The sequence below is a fragment of the Monodon monoceros genome, unplaced genomic scaffold (genome assembly GCF_005190385.1).
Source record: "Monodon monoceros isolate NGI ecotype Baffin Bay Population unplaced genomic scaffold, NGI_Narwhal_1 Super_Scaffold_12, whole genome shotgun sequence".
NCBI lineage: Eukaryota > Metazoa > Chordata > Mammalia > Artiodactyla > Monodontidae > Monodon > Monodon monoceros.
In genome coordinates this window covers 138,750,890-138,761,979 of record NW_021703768.1, presented here as the reverse complement: position 1 = coordinate 138,761,979, position 11,090 = coordinate 138,750,890, and the positions used below count along the sequence as shown (strand labels likewise).

Sequence of the window (11,090 nt, the reverse complement as noted above, 5' to 3'; positions counted from 1 at the left end):
TATCTTAAGAACGCTGACTGGGACTTTGGGTAAAGGAAGAAAATTATTAGCTTTGTTTTAGATCAACAGTGTCAATATGCCATGCTGACCCTTAATCATCTCCCAAGAATTGCTCTTGGCAGGAATTGGAAAATTGATTGTTCTCAATTTTAAAGCTTAGCCTTGGCAGTCTTGAAGTCCACGGGAGTTCAAGGAATATTTAGATCTTTTCAACTAAAAGATACTCCAAAATGATAGGAATCATAACTAATAACAGAATCACTTTTTCCAGGTAATGCAGGCAACATTAATAGCCAAAAATAAAATGGTTAGTTTGGTGCTTCACTTGTATTAAACGATGGATGACCTTATCCTAGGTATCATGTTCCAGTTGTAGTTAATTAACTTTCCCAAAGACACAATAGCAAAGAATAGAAATTCAAGTGAGGCAGGAGATCACAAAACCTGCTATGGAAGGCACCAAACTAAAGAAAACTGGGAGCATTCAGCTCATAAAGCAGGTCAGGAGGAGATACATGATCTAACTTTATAAATCAATAAAAGTATGGCGTCCTATTTTAAGATGGTGGATGGAATACATGTATCAAATTTTGTTTCCTCCCAAAACCCCAGTGAAAAATACTTTAAAAAAAAAAAGCATAAAATAACAAGGACAGGAAGAAGAGGAAAGGAGACAACAGTAACAAAATTTTGGAAGCTGGAAAGCAAAGGGAACTATGGTAAAGGATTTAACCAACCCCCAAAAGCTGAGTTGTAGCCAGTGGTTGTGAGAGCTGAGAACCAAAGTAATTTACTCTGAAAATCCTTAAAAGACTCAGGACCAGATACCTCCAAATCTTGGGTGAAAGGGAAGGAAGAGCATAAAGAGAAATGAGTGAAATTAGATTCCCAGATCCTCTCCCCAACACCTCCAGATTTCTGAACATCCATCCTCTGGCGAGTCTTTTAACACAGATGATTTCTGGAGTGGAGTACAGGAGGTGAGATGGGCAGGTTGAGGATGGAGGTACTACACTGAAGACAGGAGGAATAAGTGAATGTATGAAAGCTGAATGCTAACTTCATAGAGTGACAGCAGCTGGGCTGAATGTTTCACTGCTGAACTGGTTCCTCAGGTATCCTGGCTCTGGCGATTGCTATGGGAGATTGGATGACTGTTACAGATCGAGGTCTGTCTTCAGAAAGCAAAAATATCTCTCAATATACCTCAGAAACAAAGATGTCTCCATCAAATTTATACTCACAGCAAGTGCTATATTCTTCAATACCTTTATCAAAAAATGTGCACTTTTTTTTAGTGCCTTCTGCACATAACAGAATATTGAACAAAGTATTTCATATCTTGATCAGGAATTGACTACTTTTGGTTTTCCTTCATTATATGAAGAATCCAAAGGTAAAGAGACAAAGAGAGAATTAAATATACTTGCTGTTTTAAATTGTATGAATGAGCTACTTGTACTCAGCAGAAGAAACTTCTAGCCCAGAAAAATGTGGAAACACAGAATCTGAAACTGGGAAGCGATATGGACCATCTGCAGAACTGCTATGCAAAACTTAAGGAACAACTGGAAACCTCCAGGGAAGAAATGATTGGTCTTCAGGAGAGAGACACACAGTTACAATGCAAGAACAGGAATTTGCATCAGCTACTGAAAAATGAGAAAGATGAGGTGCAGAAATTACAAAATATCATTGTAAGTCAAGCTACTTAATATAATCATGATATGAAGAGAAAAGAGCGTGAATATAATAAACTAAAGGAACGTCTACATCAACTTGTTATGAACAAGAAGGATAAAAAAATAGCTATGGAAGTTTTAAATTAAGTGGGGAGAGCTGATGGAAAAAGAGGCTCCTTCCTGGAGGATGGGTAAAACTGAAGCCAGGAATGAAGATGAAATGTAAAAAATTCTCTTGAATATTGTCAGAAACAAATCCTAATGGAAAATGCTGAGCTTAAGAAGGTTTTTCAGCAAATGAAAAAGGAAATAATTTCTCTTCTTTCTCCCCAAAAGCAGAAACCTAGAGAAAGAGCAGATGATAGTACAGGAACTGTTATCCCTGATACTGAAGATGCTGGGGAACTGAATAGAGAGAGTACGTTTCACCTTTCCTGTGAAACTGTGAGACAGCAGCTTACCAACAGCATCAGAAAAACAGTAGAGAACTTTGAAAAGTCACGTCGAAAAACTTGATAACCAAGTTTCAAAGGTACACCTAGAAGGTTTTAATGATGAAGATGTAATCTCACGTCAAGACGACGAACAAGAAACTGAAAAAACCTGAGTTAGAAATTCAACAGTGTAAAGAAATTATTAAAACTCGGCAGCAACTTTTACAGCAGCAGCTCGCTACTGCATGTGATGACGACACCACTTCACTGCTACAAGACTGTTACTGGTTGGAAGAAAAGGAACGCCTCAAAGAAGAATGGTCCCTATTTAAAGAGCAAAAGAAGAATTTCGAGAAAGACTAAGCTTTACAGAAGCAGCTATTCGCCTAGGATTGGAAAGAAAGGCATTTGAAGAAGAAAGAGCCAGTTGGGTAAATCAACAGTTTTTAAATATGACTACCTATGACCACCAGAGCTCAGAAAATGTGAAACTTTTCAGTGCGTTCTCAGGAAGTTCTGATCGGGACAACCCTACAGTACACTCGAGGCCACGGCAAAAGAAACCTCACGGTGTGCCTACTGGGTCTCCAGTTTGCAAGTCTAAACTTATTAAATCTCTTCCTGCTTCTCCTTCTACTTCCGACTTTTGCCAGACACATGCCTGTGTATCTGAACATAGTTCAATCAATGTACTAAATATAACCCCTGAAGAATCTAAGCCATATCAAGTTGGAAGAGAATGTACAAATCAGAAGTGGAGCGTGGTATCAAGGTCTGGGTCACAGGAAGGTTGCTGTAGTGGATGCTCCTCGACCCACGCAAATGCTCACGTAGAGAAGGATGACTTACCTTAGACATGTGAACTGGGATTCTTTTTTTTCATTAACATGTTCATCAAATTTCCCATCTGAGTTGAAACAGGGTGTGTTATCAAAGTCAATCATCTCTAATAATTTAAGATGGTCTGTGTTGTCTGGACTTCCCTGTTCCTCCCCCAAAGAGCTAAAATGTTAAATCTATTTAAAAGGATATGAAAGCTTTGGATATGTATTTTTAGTAACAGAAGCACCTGGTTCTGTGAATAAAGGAATGTATAGACGTTTCGATGGAAACAAAGCACTGGAGTGAGTTTCCTCTTATAGGTATTAAAAATACCACTTTTAGGAAACTGAGTATTGTAAATATTTAATTTTGTCTCATATATAGTTGGCATTGGAAGTTTAGCCTTTCCTTGAAGGTATACTGCAGATTTTTAACAAAGCAAGTTATATATTTATTATGTTTAGTGTGATTTGAAATACCCTCGTTCATATGTTTTAAATAAAGTGAAATTTATGTAAAAAAAAAAGAAAAAGCCTATTATGTAAAAGATAAACTTGGCTCTCTAACAGTGGCCCTGTACATTACTAATTATGGAATCTCTAAACCGTATTAATCTCAGTAGGAAAAGGATGGTATGAGAGAGTCCCTGGAGGCTATGAGTACCGCCTGCGGGTCACCCTTCTGGCCCTTCTATCTCCAGCATCTCAAGGCAGCTTAAAGGCAGTGATGTGCTGATGTACTTAGTGCTCTGCTTCCTCTGGCAACACTTCTTTTGTGATAAAACTTTCTGATTCACTCTCCCTGAAACGGCTTAATAGTACAGATCTCAGGCTTCTTTTCCAACCAGCCACCAGACCACTGGCAGTCAAACCTCTGCCCTCCAAGCAGGGGACTGGAAGACCCTTTTCTGAGGAATCTGACCTGCCCAGAAGGAAAAACCTGAAAATAATGACATTGGGAGCTCCCCCAACTAACGGGAAGCACTCACATTGTCCTAGAATAGTTGTTCTCCTTTGGGATGACTTTGCTCCCAGGGAATATCTGGCGATGTCTGGAAACATTTTTGATTGTCAAGACGGGAGGGGTGTGGCTGGTGTCTAGTAAAGAGAGGCCAAGGGTGCTGTTAATCATCCTACGATACACAGGACAATCTTCCTATACACAGATACTCAGCAGTTCCAATTAGCCTTTCAGTGTCTCGCTCTCAATCATGATCAGACAGCCAAGGATTACCAGACAGCTTAGCAAAGCCTCGAACAGAGAAGAAAACAGACTAAGCACAATCAATCAACTAAAAGCAGTTTGGAGGAAACATACCTTGCAGCCAAAAAAAAAAACTAAAACAAAACTATCATTAATAAAAAAAGAGATAGCACAGTCCATACATCCATGAAACATAACAATGATGCTCGTTTTTAAAAAGGAAACATTGAGAGAACGCAGGTTCTTAGAAACTAAGATGATAACAAAAAGAATAATTTAGCAGAAGCGGGGAACATTTTTTTAAAGTTAACGCAGTCTCCCAGAATGAGAATACTAAAAAGACAAAGAATTAAAAAACAGAGATGAAAATCAGAGGATCAGTTATTGGTTTCCTATTGCTGCTGTAACGTATTACCACAAACTTGGTGGCTTAAACAACACTAATTTATTATCTTTCAGTTCTGGAGGTCAGTAGTCTGAAATGAGTTTCACTAGGCCAAAACCAAGGTGTTGGCAGGGTCATGCTTCTTCCTGAGGTGCTAGAGGCAAATCTGTTTCCATACTGCTTTTTCTGGCTTCTGGAGGCTGCCTACATTCCTTGGCCTGTGACCTCCTCCTTGCATCACTCTTGCTTCCATTATCACATCTACTACTTAATTTCCTGCTTCCTTCTTAACAGGACCCTGTGATTACATTGAACCCACCAGGATAATTCAGGATAATCTCATCTCGTTATTCTTAATCACATTTGCAAAGTTTCTTTTGCCACATAAAGTACCATTCACAGATTCTGGGGATTAGGACATAGGCAAGTTGGGCAGGGGGCATTTTTTGGCCTACCACAATCAGATTACGAGGCGTGATATCCATAAAGTACAATGAAAAAGAAGATGGAGAGGAGGAGATAGTAATGAAATACTGAAGGCTTTAAGTTTAAAGACTGAATGGGCTAAGGGCTAAGCAAAATGAATGAAAATAGACCTACAACAAGGGGCACCACTGTAAAATTTCAGAACAGCAAAGATAAAAAGAAGATTCAATAAGCTTCTAGTGGGGGGAAAAGAAACATACGAAGGACAAAAAATCACTGGCTCTGGACTTTCAAATACCAACATTGGAAGCACAAACAATGGAACAATGTCTCCAAAATCCTGGGGGGAAATGTTTCCCCTGTTAACATTTTATGCCCAAGCGGTCAAGTTTCAACATTTTTATCCCTTATAGACCCTTTCTCAGGAAGCCACTGAAGGATGTGCGACCACAACTAGAAAGCACAATAAAGTGACAGAAATGAAATGCCGGAAACAGGAGACTCAACACAGGAGAGACAAAGGAAATTCCAGGACAACAGAGAAGGGAGATCAGAAAATACAGGGCAGCAAGTCCAGACTGGAGCAACATGACTAAAGAGAGTAGGCTGAGAGCTATCTCCAAGATGGTGTTTGCAATCCTATCATCTTTGTTTTAAACCTGAGAATGTCAGATGAGTCTGGCCCAGTTTGTTCTGTTTCTGCTCTGCCCGGCATGCTGTGAAGCCTGGAATTGGTGGGGATCTTCATCTTAACCCCAAAGAATAAGTGCTACCTACCTCTGACAGCTAGATGGTAGGCCACAGCAAGCTGAGAAGCAGAAAACACAGAGCAAGCCACTCCCTGTTACCACATTCTTACTGGCCTTCCAGACCTACTCAACAGTAGTTGGTCCAATTTTCCCAAGACTCATTCACACCCTTGCCAACTGTAAACTTGCAGGAAAGCCGAAGTCAGAGACATTCAGTAAATCATCTCCTGGGAGCTGTCACTTTGCAGTAGCAATATTATCCTTTTCTTCCCTGGCTGTGTGCTTATTATCCGTTTTTCAGAACTAAATAATATATAGTTGGGGGCTTCCGGGAAGATAGCGGAACAGTAAGACGCGGAGATCACCTTCCTCCCCACAGATACACCAGAAATACATCTACAACTGGAACAACTCCTACAGAACACCTACTGAACACTGGCAGAAGACCTCAGGCCTCCCAAAAGGCAAGAAACTCCCCACGTACCTGGGTAGGGCAAAAGAAAAAAGAATAAACAGAGACAAAAGGATACGGACGGGACCTGCACCAGTGGGAGGGAGCCGTGAAGGAGGAAAGGTTACCACACACTAGGAAGCCCCCTCGAAGGCGGAAATTGCGGGTGGCGGAGGGGGGACGCTTCGGGGCCGCAGAGGAGAGCACAGCAACGGGTGTGGAGGGCAAAGCGAGGAGATTCCCGCACAGAGGATCAGGGCCGACCGGCACTCACCAGGCCGAGAGGCTTGTCTGCTCACCCGCCGGGTCAGGCGGGGCTGGGAGTTGAGGCTCGGGCTTCGGTCGGAGCGCAGGGAGAGGACCGGGGTTGGCGGCGTGAACACAGCCTGCAGGGGGTTAGTGCGCCACGGCTAGCCAGGAAAAGTCTAGACCTGCCGAAGAGGCAGGAGACTTTTTCTTCCCTCTTTGTTTCCTCGTGCGCGAGGAGAGGGGATTAAGAGCGCTGCTTAAAGGAGCTCCAGAGACTGGCGCGAGCCGCCGTTAACAGCGTGGACCCCAGAGACAGGCATGAGACGCTAAGGCTGCTGCTGCCGCCACCAAGAAGCCTGTGTGCGAGCACAGGTCACTCTCCACACCTCCCTTCCGGGGAGCCTGTGCAGCCCGCCACTGCCAGGGTCCAGGATCCAGGGACCCAGGGACAACTTCCCCGGGAGAACGCACGGCGCGCCTCAGGCTGGTGCAACGTCACGCAGGACTCTGCCGCCGCAGGCTCGCCCCGCCTCCGTGCCCCTCCCTCCCCTAGGCCTGAGTGCGCCAGAGTCCCCGAAGCAGCTGCTCCTTTAACCCCGTCCTGTCTGAGCGAAGAACAGATGCCCTCCGGCGACCTACACGCAGAGGCGGGGCCAAATCCAAAGCTGAGCCCCTGGGAGCTGTGGGAACAAAGAAGAGAAAGGGAAATCTCTCCCAGCAGCCTCAGAAGCAGCGGATTAAATCTCCACAATCAACTTGATGTACTGCATCTGTGGAATACATGAATCGACAACGAATCATCCCAAATTGAGGAGGTGGACTTTGAGAGGAAGATTTATGATTTTTTTCCCCTTTTCCTCTTTTTGTGAGTGTGTATGTGTAGGCTTCTGTGTGAGATTTTGTCTGTATAGCTTTGCTTCCACCATTTGTCGTAGGGTTCTATCCGTCCGGGTTTTTTTTTTTTGTATTTTTTTTAATTTTTAATAATTATTTATTTTATTTTCATAACTTTATTATATTTTATCTCACTTTATTTTATTTTACTTTATCTTTCTTTTTTCTTCCTTCCCTCCTTCCTTCCTCCCTCCCTCCCTCCTTTGTTTGTTTCTTTCTTTCCTTCTTTCTTTCTTTCTTTCTTTCTTTCTTCCTACTTCTACTAATTCTTTCTTTCTACTTTTTCTCCCTTTTATTCTGAGCCGTGTGGATGAAAGGCTCTTGGTGCTGCAGCCAGGAGTCAGTGCTGTACCTCTGAGGTGGGAGAGCCAACTTCAGGACACTGGTCCACAAGAGACCTCTCAGCTCCACATAATATCAAACGGCGAAAATCTCCCAGAGATCTCCATCTCAACACCAGCACCCAGCTTCACTCAACGACCAGCAAGCTACAGTGCTGGACACCCAATGCCAAACAACTAGCAAGACAGGAACACAACCCCACCCATTAGCGGAGAGACTGCCTAAAATCATAAGTCCACAGACACCCCAAAACACACCACCAGACGTGAACCTGCCCACCAGAAGGACAAGATCCAGCCTCATCCACCAGAGCACAGGCACTAGTCCCCTCCACCAGGAAGCCTACACAACCCACTGAAGCAACTTTAGCCACTGGGGACAAACACCAAAAACAACGGGAACTACGAACCTGCAGCCTGCAAAAAGGAGACCCCAAACACAGTAAGATAAGCAAAATGAGAAGACAGAAAAACACACAGCAGATGAAGGAGCAAGATAAAAACCCACCAGACCCAGACCTAAAAAATGAAGAGGAAATAGGCAGTCTACCTGAAAAAGAATTCAGAATAATGATAGTAAAGAAGATCCAAAATCTTAGAAATAGAATACACAAAATGCAAGAAACATTTAACAAGGACCTAGAAGAACTAAAGATGAAACAAACAACGATGAACAACACAATAAATGAAATTAAAAATACTCTAGAAGGGATCAATACCAGAATAACTGAGGCAGAAGAACGGATAAGTGACGTGGAAGATAAAACAGTGGAAATAACTACTGCAGAGCACAATAAAGAAAAAAGATTGAAAAGAACTGAGTACAGTCTCAGAGACCTCTGGGACAACATTAAACACACCAACATTCAAATTATAGAGGTTCCAGAAGAAGAGAAAAAGAAAGGGACTGAGAAAATATTTGAAGAGATTATAGTTGAAAACTTCCCTAATATGGGAAAGGAATAGTTAATCAAGTCCAGGAAGCACAGAGAGTCCCATACAGGATAAATCCAAGGAGAAATATGCCAAGACACATATTAATCAAACTGTCAAAAATTAAATACAAAGAAAACATATTAAAAGCAGCAAGGGAAAAACAAATGACACACAAGGGAATCCCCATAAGGTTAACAGCTGATCTTTCAGCAGAAACTCTGCAAGCCAGAAGGGACTGGCAGGACATATTTAAAGTGATGAAGGAGAAAAACCTGCAACCAAGATTACTCTACCCAGCAAAGATCTCATTCAGATTTGATGGAGAAATTAAAACCTTTACAGACAAGCAAAAGCTGAGAGAGTTCATCACCACCAAACCAGCTTTACAACAACTGCTAAAGGAACTTCTTTAGACAGGAAACACAAGAGAAGGAAAAGACCTACAATAACAAACCCAAAACAATTAAGAAAATGGGAATAGGAACATACATATCAATAATTACCTTAAATGTAAACGGACTAAATGCCCCAACCAAAAGACACAGATTGGCTGAATGGATACAAAAACAAGACCCATATATATGCTGTCTACAAGAGACCCACTTCAGACCTAGAGACACATACAGACTGAAAATAAGGGGATGGAAAAAGATATCCCATGCAAATGGAAACCAAAAGAAAGCTGGAGTTGCAATTCTCATATCAGACAAAATAGACTTTAAAATAAAGACTATTACAAGAGACAAAGAAGGACACTACATAATGATCAAGGGATCGATCCAGGAAGAAGATATAACAATTGTAAATATTTATGCACCCAACATAGGAGCACCTCAATACATAAGGCAAATACTAACAGCCATAAAAGGGGAAAGCGACAGTAACACATTCACAGTAGGGGACTATAACACCCCACTTTCACCAATGGACAGATCATCCAAAATGAAAATAGATAAGGAAACACAAGCTTTAAATGATACATTAAACAAGATGTACTTAATTGACATTTATAGGACATTCCACCCCAAAAACAACAGAATACACACTTTTCTAAAGTGCTCATGGAACATCCTCCAGGATAAATCATATCTTGGGTCACAAATCAAGCCTTGGTAAATTTAAGAAATTTGAAATTGCATCAAGTGTCTTTTCCGACCACAACGCTATGAGACTAGATATCAATTACAGGAAAAGATCTGTAAAAAATACAAACACATGGAGACTACACAACACACTACTTAAGAACGAAGTGATCACTGAAGAAATCAAAGAGGAAATTTAAAAATACCTAGAAACAAATGACAATGGAGACACGATGACCCAAAACCTATGGGATGCAGCAAAAGCAGTTCTAAGAGGGAAGTTTATAGCAATACAATCCTACCTTAAGAAACAGGAAATATCTCGAATAAACAACCTAATCTTGCACCTAAAGCAATTAGAGAAAGAAGAACAAAAAACCCCAAAGTTAGCAGAAGGAAAGAAATCATAAAGATCAGATCAGAAATAAATGAAAAAGAAATGAAGGAAACGATAGCAAAGATCAATAAAACTAAAAGCTGGTTCTTTGAGAAGATAAACAAAGTTGATAAACGATTAGCCAGACTCATCAAGAAAAAAAGGGAGAAGACTCAAATCAATAGAATTAGAAATGAAAAAGGAGTTGTAACAATTGACACTGCAGAAATACAAAAGATCATGAGAGATTACTACAAGCAACTCTATGCCAATAAAATGGACAACCTGGAAGAAATGGACAAATTCTTAAAAATGCACAACCTGCCGAGACTGAACCAGGAAGAAACAGAAAATACAAATAGACCAATCACAAGCACAGAAATTGAAACTGTGGTTACAAATCTTCCAAAAAATAAAAGCCCGGGACCAGATGGCTTCACAGGCGAATTCTATCAAACATTTAGAGAAGCACTAACACCTATCCTTCTCAAACTATTCCAAAATATAGCAGAGGGAGGAACACTCCTAAACTCATTCTACGAGGCCACCATCACCCTGATACCAAAACCAGACAAGGATGTCACAAAGAAAGAAAACTACAGGCCAATATCACTGATGAACATAGATGCAAACATCCTCAACAAAATACTAGCAAACAGAATCCAACAGCACATTAAACGGATCATACACCATCATCAAGTAGGGTTTATTCCAGGAATGCAAGGATTCTTCAATATACGCAAATCAATCAATGTGATACACCATATTAACAAATTGAAGGAGAAAAACCATATGATCATCTCAATAGATGCAGAGAAAGCTTCCAACAAAATTCAACACCCATTTATGATAAAAACCCTGCAGAAAGTAGGCATAGAGGGAACTTTCCTCAACATAATAAAGGCCATATAGGACAAACCCACAGCCAACATCGTCCTCAATGGTGAAAAACTGAAACAATTTCCACTAAGATCAGGAACAAGACAAGGTTGCCCACTCTCACCACTCTTATTCAGGAAGTTTTAGCCACAGCAATCAGAGAAGAAAAGGAATCCAAATC

At 41.2% G+C, this 11,090-nt stretch overlaps 1 pseudogene; it reads left to right on the top strand.

The window, feature by feature from the left end:
* Positions 1-1,138: 1,138 nt before the first annotated feature.
* On the top strand, positions 1,139-2,970 carry LOC114893102 (annotated as a pseudogene).
* Positions 2,971-11,090: the final 8,120 nt, after the last annotated feature.